Source organism: Electrophorus electricus, chromosome 5 (assembly GCF_041902795.1).
Source record: "Electrophorus electricus isolate QZ-2024a chromosome 5, ASM4190279v1, whole genome shotgun sequence".
Taxonomy (NCBI): Eukaryota; Metazoa; Chordata; class Actinopteri; order Gymnotiformes; family Gymnotidae; genus Electrophorus; species Electrophorus electricus.
This window is the reverse complement of record NC_137501.1, coordinates 2,934,815-2,945,619: the sequence shown is the minus strand read 5'-3', so window position 1 is coordinate 2,945,619 and position 10,805 is coordinate 2,934,815.

The following is a 10,805-nucleotide window of genomic DNA, read 5'->3' as shown; positions in this document are numbered from 1 at the left end:
ATTAGACGTTAGGATGGAGCTGTGGCTAAGACTACTTCTCACAGCAACGTGGGCACTAAAGTAAACGTAGCGAAAGGTAGTGTGCAGACCACAACATGACACACAAACATCAGGGGCTATTATTTAAAATGACTTCCTTAAGTGTCCTTTCCGATAATTGTGCATTAAACTTTCAGTTGGAAAAGAGGCTTTGTAATTTTATTGTCCACATCTCTAAATCACAAGGGGCCTTCAGCTTTACTTTGCCCTAACAGGCCAATATTAAGTTAATGCAAACATGAATCCGTAAGGCAGCCTGGCTTTCTGTCTGGCACAGCGGCTTTGCCGTATGGTGGAGAGGTTTAAGGACAAGGCCTTTAAACCCTCTGGCCGTGTAGAAGCAAAGAAAGGCATTCAGTGTAGACCCAAATGCTGCGCTCTAGATCTGCAAACCACAGGCCCTCTGGAATGCCCAGTGCTTGCATATTCACAGTGAATGCTGTCTTTGACTTGGTAATAGAGAAAAAGCATTGTGTACATGTACTGATTCTGGTGTGCGTGGCACGCACACACACGCACACACACATGCTTGCAGATACACTCACAAATTTCTGCAGATTGCTAGATTGTCACAGACATACACTACTTCACACATATAGAACAAAAGCTTAAAATCGTAGAAATCAGATCCTCTATACCAGATGGATGAGCAGAACTGTTTTTCTTAGGACAGGCATAGATCTAATTGAATTAAATGCCTATCTGGAGTACACTGAAGGACAATGTTTGTTAGACGATTTCCAAAAAGGAAAATCCACAGATGAAAGGAGTATTTTTACATATCGTAAAGTGATTAAGGACCACTGAGCTCACCATAAAATCATTTTGGTAAAATTAGTCATCCATTTGGGTGGATTTAGTGAAGCAAGCACACACACGCACGCACACACACACACACACACACACACACACACACACACACACACACACACAGTCTTTTACAACACTTAGCTGGTTGTAGAACTCACAGGAGAATAGTAAACAAGTAATCAAAATATATATATAATTTCATTTTATATGGTGTTTAAGAGGGATCTGAAATGTTACTCTGTGTACAGTATCCACTGCACACTGCTTTATATTCCATTTTATTCTGCGTCTAGTCGTGTGTGCAATCATGCGTCATTTTACTGTGGTTCCAAGAACTAGGCAGAGAGAAAGTGCAACCCCTCAGTGCTCAGTGGGCTCTCCTATTCACTTACACCCCCCATTGCTTATGGAATTGAACAGGGCTTTGATCCCCAAATCTAATTGTTTAGTGTTGCACAAACCAAATACAAGCCTGGTGAACTGCCTAACCAAATAACTTCAAACAAGACCTCAATTTTAGGGGGAAATGTGGGCGTAAGCGCACATTACCAATGACAAATACACGACAAGCATTCCTGAAACTCTTAATCTCTGATTACATAAATTATGTAAATGATTCCAATTAGAATATTAAATTATATTAGAATATTCAAAAGCAAATATATTAAATTACAGTATTCAGAGACGAACCTTTAAAAAAAAGAAAAGAAAAAAAGAGTAACGAAACAAAGCACACATCCAAAAACAGAACATTTCTAAACACCAGCAAAGCGACACTTTTTGGTCCACCGCCTTTAAAATCCCGCGTTCACCATATCCCCAATTTCAGGCGAGTGCACAGAGCAAATGGAGGGTGTTTACTCGGCTGTGTTCTCACAAATAGCGGTGGCGCAAAGTAAACAAATGTATATATAAAAAAGAGCGGTTCGTCTGCGCATTGTGGGGATGCTGGTGAAGGGGTTTTTGTGCCATTGTCTGACATGTCAGGCGAAATGAGAGTGGGGTGTTAAGAGGTGCAAGATGTGGCGGCACACCTGCTGCGGTGGCCCAAGCACTGTGGCTGCCCAGCGCCATTAATGCGTGTTGCTCACCGGGGCCCTTTTGTTGTCGGCGAGCTGTTGGTGGCTACATGTTTGAAGTGTCACAAGTGTCAGTCTTTATTAGATGCAGCGCGATGCGGGACGAAGGAGCGCAGGGCGGCAAACAAACAAAGGGCAGCAATAATAGCCTGCTCGAGCCGCGCGAGAAACGCATCGGGCCGCAAATTAAGAGAACTTGGCACGGCTACCTGGAGCGCGCGACGCCGCGAGCGAAGGAGGCTGTCACGCATGCATTGCACTGACGTCGAGGCTCAGTTGTGGCAGCTATTTGCCGGTGATCATTACAGATGGACTAGTATAATTCCCGCCGATGATTAAAATGTCTTGTAATGGAACAAAGGCAGACAACAGTTTTATTGTGTGCACACGGAAGCGGAATACTGCACCGCGTCTTATCTAGCGGCTGACCGGGCAAATTCATTACAGAGCAGAAAACGTTCTTTTCTTCGCAGTATCTCAGACTTGTTTGCAACTTTACAAGCGATTGATTCATCAGTAACCAAGAGAGATCAAATAAATATAACTGCATTCAAAACACGATAAACATTACACTTATGTACATTACACTTATGTACAGAAACGGAGTATAGAAAGGTGCAGTGGTACTGAACAAAGCAGTTTAGTTTTAAACAAGTTAGATACACTTGTCCTCCTCCTCACTGTCCAGTGATGAATGACACAGGAAGTAATTTAGTATCAGAATAAAGATGGATGCTTCCCCACAGCACACACCTGAAGTGAAGGGACTGAATGACATTTTTCTGCCAGTGTTCATGGACAAAATCTGGACGGTAAGTGAAAATTCCCCATTACCGCGCTCATTGCGACCTCCTCATTCAGAGAGGATGGCGGGGACATGGTGGGGTTGGGGTGGGGGGCAACCTGACCTTTTGCTTATTTAATTCTCCAGTAATAAGTCCATGAGGAGATGATCACTGAGGCACATAATGACATACTTATCAATACATGGATGCATGCGGAACGCCCGTTGAACGGGGCTAGCAGACACGGTGGAAACGCATGCAACACTTACTCCGTGATCGACGGTGTCAGACGCTGACGGAGCTGGGTGTGAGTGCATCCGTGCCGCTCGCACGAGCCCCATATGGCGCTCCCGGTCCGTGTCATTGTCTTGTTACAACCCTGACTGCCAGCCAGAGGAAGAGAGCGAGGCGGTCTGCCGGAGACAGTGGTACAAAGCCGAACGGGCCAGGGTCAACAGTGCCATAATTACTTTCAAATGTCAGCCTACAATAAAATACAACAGTTCATCTGGCAGAGAGCAAATTAGCTTTGACCATGGCGTAATTACCCTTTCTAGGAGAACCATTAGGAGAGATCAAATCTGCCCATCCAGGGTTTCAGGAAAGGCCAGAGGAGTACACTCCACCTGACAAGGATGCACATTTGCCATTTTGCGAGGTAATTCATTGTCCTTGTAATAGAAATTTTTATATTTGACTCTGGAATTGAAATGTGTAATAACCTGCCAGTTTTATCTTAAGCATTTAAAAGACAGTGGGGCGCTCCCTGTACTCGCGGCCAGTATTCTCAGTGTTGTTCCACAGATTTCTCCTTTCACACACATTTGTGGGTAACTTGCACCCTGAAAATGTAAAGGAGCTTCCTGTTAGTATGACAACAGAAGCTTTCATATTAATGGTTTATGCCATTAGCACATCACACTTTCTTTTGCATGCAAGTGCACCGCCTTGGAAGTTGAGACTTCAAGATAAAAACAAAGGAAAAGGTCTGTCCGTGTACCCTCCTGGCAATCCAACACTCCCCGAGGCAGGATGCAGGCTGGGTCTAGGCTGAGTGGACCTGGGCCAATTCTGAGTCAATTAACCTGTCCATCACTCAGGTATCCCTGCACAAAATCATGATGACACAGTAGATACTGAGAACCTTAAATCACTAATCACTGGCCAGGCGGTCAATTCTCACCCGGATAAAAATCAACCAGACACCCATTAGACACTTACAATCGACTTCTCCAGCGATGCAACAGCAGAGATAAAGTCGTAATAGCACTGAAGATGCACCACTACTCAGCCTTGTCTTTAAAGGCAGCTAGAGCACAATGTACTACCTTGATTTTTTGTTTTTAATCTATTTTCAGAGAGGTGGATTAAGGTGGATTTCTTTATAAGAGATAATTACATTCCTAGCGCATTTTTGCCCAGTCCAACTTGCAAAAAGAAACCGGCAATGAATAAACCTGCATTATTTGTCCTCATCATCCTCAAAACCAATTAGAAATATGGCAATCTCCAATTAGCTAATGGTGCTTCTGTTGACCTTGTAGACAATGGCTGCTGGTAAGAGTCAAGATGATTGACATTTCAAAACCTCTGTCTCTGTAGTCGTGACTTCGCCCCCCACACATACTGCATTTTATGGGAGAAAAATGCTTCAAAAATCTTTTAATGCCAGCACCTAGGTGTGGATTCAAGAACAGCCCCAAGGTCAAACATGTAACACAGGTGATGTGCAGGAGAACTGCATCATGACTGAATATGTACATGAAGACGTGAAACTAGCACTAAACACAATGACCAACCACTTCAGTATAAGCGTAAAGCACTTTATATATATATATGACTCATATATGTCAGTATTGTTGTTACCCCAGCATTCCCTAAAATATATAATTTAGCCAGTATTAATTAGACAAACATACTGGCTCTGACCTCACTCATTCATGCATCATATATGTTTGAGCGATGGTAAGCAATGCTAAGCAGTCCAGAAATATGCCAGCTCTATGATATATCACATATTCCAATCCCCCCAAGATATGCAAATACCGCTCTTTGCTGGTGTATATGGGATTAAGGCCTTCTATGGGCATGACAAAGAGATTACGACGTGACCTGCTTTTTCCTGACAATACCCAGGAGCATGGTATGAAGGATCAGCGATAGCATTGAAAGCCATTGTCATCACTTTTCCATAAGCTCTCCTGCTCGTGCTTCCAGCACATAGGTGCTGCTATTCCGCATCCGATTTTCTTACTGTAAATTAACCGTGTCTTGTCTCTGGCACAGCTGAGCAAGGACAGGGCCAGGCAGGGAGGCACTTAGCCTGCCAGATGGGAGAGAACATGTCCAGGGAGCGGTGCATGCAGAGGAGTGTGGAGCTGGAGCTTCTGCTGGGTCCACCTCTCCAGGACTCAACCCGCCCTCCACAGAACTGTGGTCTGCTTCAATTACCGCTGGGCCAACTTGTGTCAGTAAGACACCTGAGCTGGCAGCAGCCACCGCAATTAGTCATATTGAATTATGAGCTCCGACGATACCCCTCCGAAACAAAACAAACACACCCGCACACACCCCCCCCCCCACACACACACATGCACACACCCGCACATGCAGACACACAGACACACACCCCACACACACACCCGCACACACACACACGCGCGCACGCGCACACACACACGCGCGCACGCGCACACACACACGCACACACACACACACGTGCACGCGCACGCACACACGCACACACACGCGCGCACATGCACACACACTCACGCACATGCACACACACACTCACACACACACACACACACACTCACACGCGTGCGCACACGCACACACACACACACACGCGTGTGCACACGCACGCACACACACACACACACACACACACACACACACACACTCCTCTCTTGCATCCACGTCTGGTGACAAGAGGATATGCGTAAACCGGATTATGGCGGCGGTTCCGCCTCCACCCAGACGGGGACTGTAATTCGCACGCCTCCCTGACAGGCTTGGTGGAAGTCACCTAACATTTCACATTGACATGAAACATGGGCCCAGGTGCAAATGAGGTCATCAGCAACATATGCAAATGAGGACAGTAAGATATTTCCATTCCATGCCTGTTTATTTATTTATGCACTCGATGATAATGAACCAGGGTGGATGAGGGCACTGGGCAGCAACCATGCAGCACCCAGTCACCTCAGATGAGAAACCTTCCTTACTCCATACGCACGGTACCTCTGAAGCCACCAAACGACTAGAGTCCTCTTCGTTAAATTTATCTTGGACATAAACTTTTAATAAGCCCACAATCGGCAGACGGGGACTTCCGGGGCAGTTTAAACAACTGCAACCTATAATTACAGTTCCAGCACTTGATTAGAATAATCTGATTGCAATTATTCAGTGATTCTGAACACAGGCCTCAAGCTACGTAACAGTAATTCAGCCGCAGCGATCGGGAACGTGTTCGTGCTCGGCTGTAAAACGACCCTCTAATCCAGGCAGTGGAGGGAGGAGTGTGGGGAGGAGAGAGAAAAAAACCTGGGTCGTGGCGTCGCTGTGCCGCATTTATTCAGCGGACTAGAATAACTCGCACCGCACTGTGGATTTATTTAATGCGGCAGTTCTGTGGAAGCCATCATGGACGCGGGGCCAGAGTGGCTCTGGGGCCCAAACTCTCCAGTAGTGAACAGAGACGTACACAGCCAAGTCATACATGGTCACTGCACAGCTAATAACTGCAGCAACTTTTGCCACTCTTAGTTAATGGACTGCAAAAAAAGCCAAATAATCACTCAAGCTTAAAAGGCCAAGAGGCGAAGGTAAAGGTTTATTATGGGCATAGTCAGCAAAGGCAGTTAAAACAAACAGTTAATTAAACTTCGCTCACACACCAGTCCTAGCCTGGTCTCCTGCGTTAGCTGTTTTCATTAACAAATTATGTAAAGTATCGTAAATTCTGAAGCTGACATTCATGATTAATCCATATTACTTGCAGTAATTGCAACAATTAACATCAATTAGCTGTCAGTGAGGCACCTAAAAGACATGTTTTAAGATATACGAGTGAATGTAAACTTTCTTTCAGACTTCGTTTCACAAAAATTATGCATCTTGCTGCACTGACTGCTCAAAGGTTGGCCACCGTGGACTAGCAGGCAAACCCAGAGATAGTGCTTAAAGTATCTACCTTGTGTAGTGTCATCATTATGGTCTTCCTCTTCTTTCTCTTACCTTTTAAAGTATTATTAGCATATCTGGGTTGCCACTGCTTTAAAACAGAACTGAAAGCAATGAAACCAGTGGCAAATCAGTTTATTCTGAGTTACTGGTAGAGATAACAGATTATGGAACTACCTTAAAACATATTTGGCTGTGATGCACACCAGTTTCAAAATATGTGCTGTGGAGCCCATTTACTAAAGAGCAATTACAGTCATTAAAATAGCTAGAAGAAACATTACACAAAGGCAGGGGCCTAGAGCTATGTACAGGCTCATCTAAGCATGATGAAACAGATGAAACCAAATATCACCCAACTGCTTTTGTAAATATTGCAGTTAAGAGGCTAATTAACAAGTGATCTTGACTTAAGAGTCATTTCCACAGGGAATGCCAACACTGGGTTAACTGTTCTCTCTCATGACCAGATAAGGTACATGAGGTGACAGTGGTGTGTGACCCCTCTGTTACAAGCTACATTACAAGTAAAATATCAAAGATTAGCCCCCTCTAATATTTGCAAACGGTGATGCTGAACAAGGTTACTTCAAGAAGAGGCAACTGCAAAAAGCAAGCAAATTTTAACAGAATTTAAATCTTATTAGCTTGTGCTATAGTCTAAACGCAAATGCTAATCTGTGGTGCACTATTACCATCAAATACGAGCGTAATCCCACAAAGAGGACAGGGAGCAGAGGAAGTAATTTAACTGTGGTTGATCTGTGGGTCAATTAGGTTGGTATAGTCTTTGAGCAAGTAAGGTGTAAATGCTTTAAACATCTCCTTTGTGCCCCATTTCACCTATTGCAGGGAAGTCTAAGTAAGCAAGATAGAAGAGATCTGACAAACGATTATTCTTATGGTATGCACAATACATTACTTTAATTCTTTATATGGCAATCCTACAATAACATGTACAATTTCATATTTCTTATAAATCTGGGCAATATAAATGTTATAATGCTCTGACATATAAACGTCTACTTCAAAACAAGAGAAAATAATTTAGGAAGCTAATGGGTTTTGCAGCCTTCCTCTATATTGCCTGTTGCTTTCAAATTCAATGTTTTGGAACAGCTGAATCTTTTCCTCCCCTTGGCCTTCAGAAATACACCCCAATCAAAGCAGGATCAAACAGAGTGAAAGAAGAAGAGAGGAGAAAGAGAGAGAGAGAGAGAGAGAGAGAGAGAGAGGGTGGGGTGAGTGGCTTGGAGGTCTGCCAGGACGTGCAAGACCAGCTGGTCCCCCTGCAAGCAGCAGCTCGATTGGGGCTGGCCTCGTGATCTCTCCCCCCTCCCGCAATGCTGCGAGCACCGGCCTGAACACACAGCTAGCGCTGTCTCCTTCACTCCTGCAAGCGAAGCACAAATTGGCTGTTGAACTAATGCCACGGCGGCGCACTCAGGGAGGCCCGGACAGCAGCTAGCCGCTGGCCCTGCTGGGGCTGAGCCTGACCTCTGCTTCAGGGTACCAGGTGGTGACAAGTGTCCCCTGGATCATGTCCTCAATTTTCGAACGCCGACTCAAGTGGCCATTCAGGATGTCTCATCGTGCTTTCCATCGCTCCGAGCAGGGTTGTTAACAAAGTGCAGCGCTAAACCGTGAGCCTTTTGACTCGCACCAGGTCTGATGAGATAAGTCTTTAAGGAATCCAGATACTTGTGCATTTTTACACTGAGTAAACAGACCTTTGTACATTTCGATTTGACGTACAACATTCATATGGCAGCTGTTTCCTGTCCTTTCAGTGACAATAGAAAAAAGGACATCTCTCTGCTTTGCTTGCATTTAAAGTATTTGATGCATTTTGCTTAAAACGTTATCCGTAATATCCTATATAAGCTTGATCGTTTCAGACAGAGCAGAGCTTTAATTATTAGCACCAGCCGCCGCACATGCTAACTAGCCTCCAGCAAGTGATTAAGTCTCCGTCCTGCAGTGCGTCTGTGATATGTCCCATACCTTCAGCAAATGTAACAGAACCATTGAAGGTGATTCATTAGGCCAACGTGAGTGAATAAGCACGGTGACATGCTGCCCTCCCATCCAAGACGCACGAGCCAGGCACGCTTATGCCATGCGGAGCACAAAGATTAATCAGCCCATCATTAGCTGCTTGTCGCGGAGGACGCGGTGACGTTCGGGTCCCTTATACAATGCTTAGAATTCGCATTGCATTCCTTAACGGGACACTGTCGCTACTGCACGAATTAGAATGTTTTCCATCTCCACGGACAATGCAGAACAGCTTTGTGGACTACAGCTGCAGGGATGGTTTCAAAGACCATATATTTTGAAGAGTGCTTTGTGGAATCTAATCATCATTCCAAATTTTTCGTATTTTTTGTTTTCTAATCACAATGTTTCAATTATCAGCTCTATTCTTATATGTGACCAAGATGCCACAGGACACTCGCATAATCGTACACATACCTAATATACACATACCTAATATACTAAACAGACCTAATTTACACATACCTAATTTACTAAAAATGTTTACTGATGCAACTGTAGAAGTGTAGGATAGAACAAATCTCTTATTTTATTTTAAGATCTTATGATGGGTTACGGGATGCTACACCTTTATCACCACAAAAATCTAAGTTCAGGCCTATCTGTATTACCTATATGTGCACAGACCAAAGGCTCACAGACAAATGCTAGGGACAGCTGAAACTTCATTTTGAAATAAATTATACAACTTTACTGCAGCGGTACAAAATCACACAAGCTAAGTGTGCTCTGAGCCTTAAACATTTCTGACTGAATAATCATCTAGAACTCTAATCTTATGGCTATTGCAACCAGTGAAAAACATTTCAAGGCATGGACGAACTGTGGAATATTCCCAGAATTACTAAAATTGGTGTACTTTAATTGTTCACAAAAATAATAACACTGGGTTTAAAAAAAGAAATAAATAAAAAAGTAAATTAAAATCCCTAACTGCAATGTCTTCACTGAACGTGTAAGTTTGGGAAAGGCGATTGTGTGTCACAGCCAATTAATACTCAGTGCCTTAGTCAGAAAAGGAGAATAGTGAAAGGAGTGAGGATCAATGAACTTATTGCGCCCTCCTTTGAAATAACCTGAGAGAGGTGGAATAAAAATTACGCTCAGACGAAGAACGGGGTCCCATAATCAAAAGCTGTCACATCAAGAGCCTGTGTTCAACCCCAGCACTCCTTGCAAGTGGCTGTTATCCAAGTACGAAGAGAGGCAGAGCATTTGAAACGGAGAAAAGAGGAGGCGAGAGAGAAGAGATGTGACGAAGGGTAGCGCGGCGTGCCGCGGAACTGCCTCTTTTCTCCTTTCTGAAGGGCGGAGTCTTTAGTTCCGCCACTCAATTGGTCTGTTTCCAAATAATCTACAGGAGGAAAAAAAAGAAGAAAAAAAAATGAAGATTAACTCTCGCAACAAGAGCAGTTTTCACAGTCTAGCACACAAAGAGATAACTAGAGCTAAAAAGATGAGAGGGTTGGCTTCATTGTCCTGGCCCACTTAAAACTTACTCCCAATTCACTAAAAGTGCTATTTGACTTGGCAGAGTGAGGCGGTACACGTCGAAGCCTAGTGGGACATCTAATGGAGGAGAGGGGGCAGAGTTTGCGGGCAGCCCCTTGTGCGCGGCATTAGCCTCGCCTTGTGACCTTAAGCTAAGTGGGTGGTTCAACCCGCGAGAAAAATAAGCCAGAAGAAGGAAAACAGTGACTGGCATTAACCTTTGCTTGAAGTTCACGCTCGGTTTTGGAGTCGCCTTCAACACACAGGCTCTAGTGCCGCGGGGAAAAAAAAACACCAAAACTGGAAGCCGTGCAGCGCCCTGCTAAAAGAGTTAACCAAGCTTGGCAGCCAT